Genomic DNA, 8,934 nt, shown 5'->3' with positions numbered 1-8,934 from the left:
TCGTTTTGGGCACCTGCAGGCGGAGAGTCCATTCGTCACTGTGCGTACAGCAATGATCGAATGACGTCTGACTCTCGCTTCCCACAAGACCATCTTTATTAAGAGAAAAAGGGTGGGGGTGACAGTAGACTGAATAAACAAGTTAAAGCTCTTGCTTGACCTCTAGGTAAACAGAGCAGGGGATGTTTTACGACATTGTTTAGGATGGGACAGAGTTAGGTGGTTTATTACCGGTTACATACCAACGTAAGCATAAAACTAATCCACCTAAGTTATTTATTACCGGTTATATACATTCCAAGATAATCATAGATCAAGATAGTTTGGAAAACCCTGACATATCCCTCCTGTTTTATCATATGATTATGTGAACCCGATCAATCAAACATAAGTAAGTAAGTAAATATAAAGAAGAATAGCAAAAAACTATAATAAAAAAGATCAATAAAAAACGGAGACGACAGCGGACGGGTTGGGGAGCGTGCAGGGTGAAACACGACAAAAACAACAAACAATGATAGCAACAACTTCCAGTGAAGATGAGGTTTTTCCTCAATACTCCAGTCCAAACTTATTGTGTGGTCTAAAAACCTGCTGGCCGATGTTAAATCGCAGGAAAAGTCTCACACGGTCCCTCTGCCTTAGGCGACCATAATGCTATCAATAAGAAAATATAAATAAAGCCACGATCCGTTCCGAATGAAGTAGGACCCGTCCAATGGTACAGCCATGTTGGCAGGAGAGCCCTTACACCTTGAAATGGCTCTCCCATCCTGGCACACAGCGGTGATGTCCAAAGCTCCCATCCAGTTCCCTCCTGGAGAGCAGTTGTCGTGAATGCATCCGTGGGTCTTGTTTTCTTGGATGAAACACGTGTAGTCCATTCCAGGTAGCGTCCTGGTTTAGGCCACTTGTGGCATCTGTCGTCCTCCAACAGTCACATTGGGATTAATCCAAAATAGTTTGATCACAGATTCATTCCTGCGAGTCCAGGGCGGTAGGGGTAGCGTCACTGACTGACAGTACGGTGTTGATATCAAACTCCTCCCATGAATGCCATACATTTCGCTTCAGTGACATTCATTGCTCTGGCCTCCAAGTGAACTTGTGTGGAGCAAGGGGAGTTTTTGGAAACACAGATAACATCCCCCCTGTGTGCGCGCTCCCACAGTGACCTTCACATACCGGTACCAAGCGTTGGTTTTGTATGGGTTTCTGGGGTCTCATGACCAGTCCTCAAAGTTCTCATCGTGTGACCATCGTTTCCCACGGTCAACATTATCACTTGGTCTGTTCAGATGTGTCCATAGACTATAGCATGCTCCAACCAGAACGCAGCAGAGGATCCACCTGGCATGTGGAGCCCCGTTGCTACTAAGATGACAAGAACACCGAGACATACCCCCGCCTAGCGGAGTTGGGATCGTTGTTCGCAGACTTTGTCACCGTCCCGAAATGAGGGGTCCAGCACTCCTCGTAGCTTGCAGTGGCTAAGGTGAATCCAGTTGGGTCTTTCAGCGATCTTCACTGCGGAGGGGGGTAGTCAGCAAGACTTGGAATGGTCCCTCCCACCATGGCTGGCCCAGTTCCTTCTTTTGATGACCTTGATGTAGACCCAGTCTCCTGGATTGATGGGGTTGTCGACCTGTGAGGAGGAAAGATCAGGCGGCAGTAAATTTGCATTGGACATATCTTTCGGTTTGAGGGACCTGATCATGCTACCTATGTTCTTCATCTGCTTTTTGCAACTCTTGTAGTCAATTGTAATGCCCTTTTTAACGAGGCAGATAGGAGTGTTTGAAAGAAGAGTTTGAGCACTTCCTAATGATTCCTCCTAACCAAAGACCGTTTATGACAGGGGCTTTCCCATTTATTGCCTCCTGTCTTAAAGGAGATTCCCTTATCCATGCCGTCTTCTTCCTAACACAGGTTGTGCACATAAACGCACACACACCGAGCGCGCACCCAAGGCTCAGACAAACGACAACAGCCTGACACAACTTTACAGAGATTACGCACGAACACAGAACACAGACAAAGGGATTCTATACATCTCTCATGTAGCTCCTTTTGATAGAACCTCCTATTGGTAACTGTATAGCGGACTGTTCCGCATATAATCCCTTACTCAACTCCCTTGCTTCTACTTTTCCATGTCGGTGCAGTCGTAAGTGATCCCTACTGCAGTCATTGTCTTGTTAACTGTCGCCTTGTGCGACTCCTATGCATGATTGTGTGAAAGTCAAAAATTTAACGTATCCAACATTCTGACCACCCAAACTCCACCGTGGTGCAACGAATTTACTATTTTATTGAGTAGGTACATTGAGCAACCTAGCTTCCTCTTGACTGAATCCACTTTAGTCCAAATGTCCTATTCTAAAATGTATCTAACTCAATTTCTACTTCTTATGCCTGATGAGCCAAAACATCAGATCTCGCTCTTGTTTCTCTCCGTTTTAGCCTATTTGTTTTGTCCAATCTGTTCAATCTCTGACCATGATGCTTCTCTCTGTAGCTCTACGCATTATTAAATTTTTATCAAATCTCCTCAGTTCTGTCAAACCCAGTGCACAATGAAGCTCCTTTCCACTTTACCCCAAGCCCCACGAAGTTTCAGCACGGAGTGCGATTTGGCCGTTGGACATTTCAAGTCCATATCTTTTGCCGCACCTCACCCTCTCAAGATGGTGTTCTTTTGTTGTTGCTTCAGAGCCAACACATCCATCACTCTCGAATGAGTCCATTGTTCAAATGTCCATTTTGTCTTCAACATTGTGAGTTCCTCCACTTCTCACTGTCTTTTCTCGTCCCCGAGGATGTCGTCTTTTCTCCGGAGTGTACTTGCCCCTTCCAAGCACAACAACAGTCTTTCTTTGTCCTTGCCAAAGGTCAAAGGTGCCTCAAAGCCAGGCACCGTTTTGTAGACGTCCATGGCTGCAGGCAGAGTCTCGGGATTGAGTTTTCAGGGATCCTGGCACTGAGAGTGACAGACTGGGACATCAAACTTGTAACCAAATGTAGCTGCTGCCATCAATTCGCTAGTAACGTTTGTTTACCAAACTTCAAATTCTCCTAGTAACAGCGATCTCGTCTTTATATTGTAAGTCCTGTAAGTCATCCTATTTTCGAGCTACGTTCTGTCCATAGTTCCTATTTAATGAGACAGTACATTGTCTTCAGTATCATTATTTAAAATTAACTCAACGAGGTCTGCGTTCCACATCTAGCCCTGATCTATGTCTTGACCTCTCAAACGTTATTACCTGTGTCATGCTTGCTCAAAAATGTGACTTAGAATATGGTGTTGTGAATTTCCAATCTCCCTGATCAAATTGGATCCCGCTTCTTAGCTCTTCTTTCTCATGCTCCTGTTAGCCCGCAACTATCCAAATTAATAATGTTGTTTTCTTTTAACTGTCTTTCTGTTGAACCTCTAAATCTCTCTTGTTGCTAACCTATCTGCACCAGGAAGGGTCTTAAAGAAAGGACCAACAGATTACTCCCAATATCTCCTCATTATTTATGAGTTAGCCTCCCTTTCCTCACTCGGGTGCATATCTTGTCAGTTGTTAATGGAAACCAGATGTCTCGTGCCAATGAGATCATGGACCAAGGCCCAAACAATCCCGCACGAACCTGACCCGAAACATGACCCGGTCACACTTAGGCTTACTAGTGAGATATACATTGCATGATACCAGAATAGAATTTTACCACAGTATGACACTAAATGTATTAGAAAATCCATATGTCGTAAAGGTTTGTATTATTACTATCTTCCACTATCTGTCCTATTCACTCCCTCCTTCTGAGGCTTGACAACGCCCATGCCTCACACCTTGACAAACGTTTTGGGAGAACGTGTTCTTCACTACATATGATTCCATCATTTAATTTGACTTTCTTTTCAAAACGCTTCTAAATTTCCCAGTTCACACATCTTCTGCATGTGTTACTGGTTCTCCAGTTTTTTTCTCTAGTTAATCATTAATCCAAAAGCTATGTTTTTCATTTTAGCATTCAACTTACTCAAAACCACTCTTTCAGCAAAGTTGCTCTACTAATTTTCCATAGTAGTCGCCAACAGCTTCAACCATTCAACCTGTATTTTCCTATCATTCAAGGCAATCATTCATCAATGCTCATTTGCATCTCACACACAGTCTCCAAAAAGGAGTCTTACCATCACATTGGTCTCAATTCATCCAAGCTCACCACACAACATCCATATACCATTTTCAACTCAAGGTTCCTGATAGAACAATCCACCAAAAAAAAACTCAACTCATAAAAACTGCTGGCAAATTAATCTGAATTTTTCCTTTGTTTTTAAATTTAAAGAACTCAATTTCTCAGATTTAGCTCGCATATAGCAGTTTGTATAATTTTATAACACCATCAATCAATTATTCCTATTAAATGTAGCATTGCAATGTCTTAAATTCACAATTTTGCTTCTTCCAATTCCTGAAAGCATGTTCTGTCGTTTCTTTTTCAAATTTCTCATGAGGGCTCAACACTTAACATGCACTAGTGTGGATCAATTTCTGCTCGCAAACACATTTTTCTCTTTTCCTCTCATTTTTATCTTTCCAAATCGTTTCTGTTCTGCGGTGCAAATTGGATAGACCACAGTCTAACAAATTTCTTTACACTGAAAGTTTAGCCAATCTTCATCATTTTAACACACATGCACAGCTCTCGCGCGCGTAGGGCAGGCCCCAGCACCAATGATTCGTCACAGGCTGGCCATTTCCTGTGGTCGATCATGAGCTAGTCCAGGGGTGGGCAAACTACGGCCCGCGGGCCACATCCGGCCCACGGGACCGTTTAATCCGGCCCGCCAACCCTGAACAAATTGTATTATTAAACTTTTTTTTTTTTGGTCATTTTGCCTGCAATGACTGCGTTTTCCCAGTAGATGGCGAAGCGCTCGCCTGCGCATTTACTACCGGAAGCCGTGTCAGAAAGCTCGGTGCACACTCACAAGTGCGTGTACGTACTCAGTAGTACGGACTTGGCGCACTCTCGCTCTATTCGTATCAGTCCCGAATTTAGACGACAGCATTCTTATAATTCGCGCGCTGAGCTTTCAGATGCAGTTTTGCGCTAAAGCCACCCACAAACCTTCCCCTGGAATCCTTCCATTAAAATGAGTGGCCCGAAAAAAAGAAGTGAGTGCCGAATGTTAAAAAAAGAGTGGACAATTTGGCTCAACGTACGCGACGTGACGTTCAGCCACATTAACATCAACCCGTCACAGAAGGTAAACGGACCAACACCTCGGATCTCGCCTAAGAATTGCCACAACAAATTTTACTCCAGACTATGACGCACTAGCAAAAAAGGGACACCAACAACACTGTTCCCACTGAAAATGAACGGGAGGCTCTCAAGTTTATTGTAAAAAAATGCATTTTGAATATGATTTGTACACATAGCAGGGATTGAAACTAGCGACCATTCTCATTTTCAAACAATGCAGGATGCTCAAGGACATTGATGCACCACCTATTTGCGACTAATCTTAACCTGTAAAGTTCTTAAGGCTTACTTTAAGCAAGTGTTTCCCGTTTCCTCACCTCTGTTACCAGGTGTTTGCGAGTTAAAACTCTGCTCTGATTTTCAGATACCCCTCACCGTGTTGCTGTTTTGATTACTTTATTTGGATGTATGCTTTCACCGATTCTTCAAGATGATATATTTGGTCAGAATGTTTGCCGTTTGATGTGATCTCATAAGATAAACATCTTTCATTAATTTGACCTGCAGGCACTGAAGTGATGGAGATTGTCATTCATAATAACAGTGTCGTATTTTATGAGAATCACTGATAGCAGTTTTTTAGTGAATTATTATTTTTTTAATGCTGTTAATAAATGCATTTGTTTTCAAAACAATTGTTTGGAATATCCATGCTTTACTACCTACTAAAGGGCAAGATCTTTTATGCAATGACCTTTACAGGTCGCTTATATGACTTCACACAACGCCTACGTCCATCTGCTCCTTGTCCGGCCCTCCGGTCCAAATTTAGAACCCAGTTCGGCCCGCGAGTCAAAAAGTTTGCCCACCCCTGAGCTAGTCCCTCCCACGCACACAAGGACAGTACATTCTAATTTTTTTTATTTATCTTCAAGTTGCATTCATTTACCACTTGATTTGCAAATTCTAACTTTAGTGTACACACACAATTTGATCTCTGGTCATTTGTCATTGGGCATACAAACAGCATTGTCATACTTCTTGCATGGACAAGAGCTCTAATAATCCAAAAAATGTTCCAATAATCTGACAATGACATGTTTTGCTGTCATATGGGCATCTATTCTTTCTTTCTCTGTATTAGCATGAGGGGTCAAAGGAGAGGAAGCTTGTCATGCTGTAAATGTGACTTTTCCTCTGCCTCTTCCTCTGCCCCTTGACTGGCACCGTTTTTCTTTTTCTAAAACACTCTCTTGACCAGTGTCCACGTTTCCCACAGTTCCAACAGTTGTCAGAATCTGATGGGGGTTTTGAATTATATGGTGGCCTTCGGCCTTGTTGGTCTCTCTCTCTTCCTCTCCCCTTTGGGAACTTTGGGAGAAGATCGTTGTATCTTCATTTAGATCATTATCATCATCTAGATGAAATACATCAGAACATTTGCCTTTTTGGATCACTTTTTCAGCATGCCTGTCCCACTGCATAGTTGTTGTATACAAGTTTTGCACACGAGCGGAATGCCTCTCTTGCTCTTCTGCTTGAGCTGCGGCTGGAGCCGTGGCCGGGACAGTGCGCCTGCGCACTGTGGCCTCATTGTCTTCCGGCCTGACAAACATAGTCGCAGTACTTTTCAACTTTGTCTTTTGGATTTATTCTCTTCTCTCTTGTGAAGCTTTCAACCACAGTCTAGCACAATTCAACTCTCTCTCTTTTCTTTTTCCACTTCAGCATGTATTACATACAATCAAGAAATCTACTCGCCATGAACTCATCTCCTTCAAGAGCTAGAGATTTATCGTTCCTTTTTCTCATCTTAATTTTAATTTTTCCAGTGTTTTTTTTTTTTCCAATCTCTTTTTATTTTCTTTGAGGATCCTCAATGCAGGTTTAAATTGACCTTCTAACAAATTACTAGCCTGTGTTATTGCCGTCGATCAATGCTAGAACTGCTTTTTAGTCAATTTATCCTACCAGTCACACATTCAACCACACAAATTTCTTATCCCTGCCTACGCGAAGTCCTCTTTTAAAAATAAAAGAGCTGCTTCATCCGGAGAGGGGACTCTACAACACCCCTTCCTTCCCTGGGAACTAAAGACAACAGTCCTGTTACCCAGCCCTGCCAACGCGAAGTTGTACCCCTTAGAACAGTGGTTGTCAAATGAGGGTACACGGAGGTACATGAGATTTTACAAAAATATATAAAACAGTTTGAAAACCACTGCTCCAGAAGAGCCACTTCATCCGGAGGGGGACTCTACAACACCCCCTCCTTCCACAAGACTTCTTATCTTCTGTCTTGCCTATTTTTATTCCTGTGCACTTTTACTTTTACGCGTTTCACAACCACACAATCCCACAACTTTAGGGCTTTAACTTACTTGTCCCCTGGTTCGTTGCATTTCCGGGTCCCGTCAACCACCTCTGTCAGACGAAGGCAGACATAAGATGCTGGCCCAGCGAAGAAGTTCTCTTCCCAGGACTTTCTTTTCCAGGTCCTCCTAATGGACGCTGGCTTGTCGACAATGCAGCACGTCTTCCTCCGTCAGTCAGATGGCGGGTATGAGGGTCCCGGGTTTCGGCACCAAAATGTTAGAGTGGTGCTCACTCTAACTTATTTTGCAAGAACCACTCGGAGACAAGTTAGTCGTTTTGGGCACCTGCAGGCGGAGAGTCCATTCGTCACTGTGCGTACAGCAATGATCGAATGACGTCTGACTCTCGCTTCCCACAAGACCATCTTTATTAAGAGAAAAAGGGTGGGGGTGACAGTAGACTGAATAAACAAGTTAAAGCTCTTGCTTGACCTCTAGGTAAACAGAGCAGGGGATGTTTTACGACATTGTTTAGGATGGGACAGAGTTAGGTGGTTTATTACCGGTTACATACCAACGTAAGCATAAAACTAATCCACCTAAGTTATTTATTACCGGTTATATACATTCCAAGATAATCATAGATCAAGATAGTTTGGAAAACCCTGACAGCTGCTTTGCTGTCCCCCTGATTAGAGACATTGTGGCCCAAACTGACAAATAACCCAACAGTTGTCGTTAGGACACATGCTCACAATGCTCGGAGGTACGACACATGTAGGCAACACGCACACACCTACAGACACAAGAAAAACACACACACACAGACAGACAGAACCACGTCAACCCTCGTGTACAGCCCCCCTGTGGTATGGTAATGAGCTGCTAATCTCTCTGGTTTACACAGCCAGAATGTGTGTAGGTGTGTGCGCGTGCCACTGTGTGCGTGTGTGTGTGCACATTAAGGTGCAGTGTGCAAAAGCCTGAGGTATTCTCTTAGGCCGTCATCCTTCTGCTCTCACTTGCACACAGGCTGTCAACACATTACGCCGCCTGTGTGTGTATGTGTGAGCGAAAGACAGAAACACATAAAGACAGATCAAGGGAAAAAGAAAGTGGAAACTCAGTAACATTGTGTAAAGGCCAGAGAGCGAGGACAGAGATCAAGTCGCAGTGTTATTTTCCTTTTACGTGAAAACTTTTTCCATCACAGTTGAAAATCCACTCACTTTCTTACTTTTCTTTTTTTTTGCGTTGCTGATGCCGCACTGATGCTGGTGTAAGTGTGTTTATTTCCTATGGTGGAGCCACATCGCTAATTAATCCCTGGGAGAAGCCTGAGGCCATTTGCAAAATCTCACTGATTAAAAACAAGGCCGAATGCAACCTTGTGTGCATGTTGAACGCGTGT

At 43.4% G+C, this 8,934-nt stretch overlaps 1 long non-coding RNA gene across 1 annotated transcript; it reads right to left on the bottom strand.

The window, feature by feature from the left end:
- On the bottom strand, nucleotides 1-8,192 carry LOC133165275 (uncharacterized). The gene is made up of 2 exons (XR_009717555.1): nucleotides 7,590-8,192; nucleotides 1-1,645 (listed from the first exon to the last, which is right to left on the bottom strand). It is a non-coding gene; the product is annotated as an uncharacterized LOC133165275 (long non-coding RNA).
- Nucleotides 8,193-8,934: the final 742 nt, after the last annotated feature.

The sequence above is a fragment of the Syngnathus typhle genome, linkage group LG13 (assembly GCF_033458585.1).
Source record: "Syngnathus typhle isolate RoL2023-S1 ecotype Sweden linkage group LG13, RoL_Styp_1.0, whole genome shotgun sequence".
Taxonomy (NCBI): domain Eukaryota; kingdom Metazoa; phylum Chordata; class Actinopteri; order Syngnathiformes; family Syngnathidae; genus Syngnathus; species Syngnathus typhle.
This window is presented reverse-complemented; position numbering and strand designations above follow the sequence as displayed.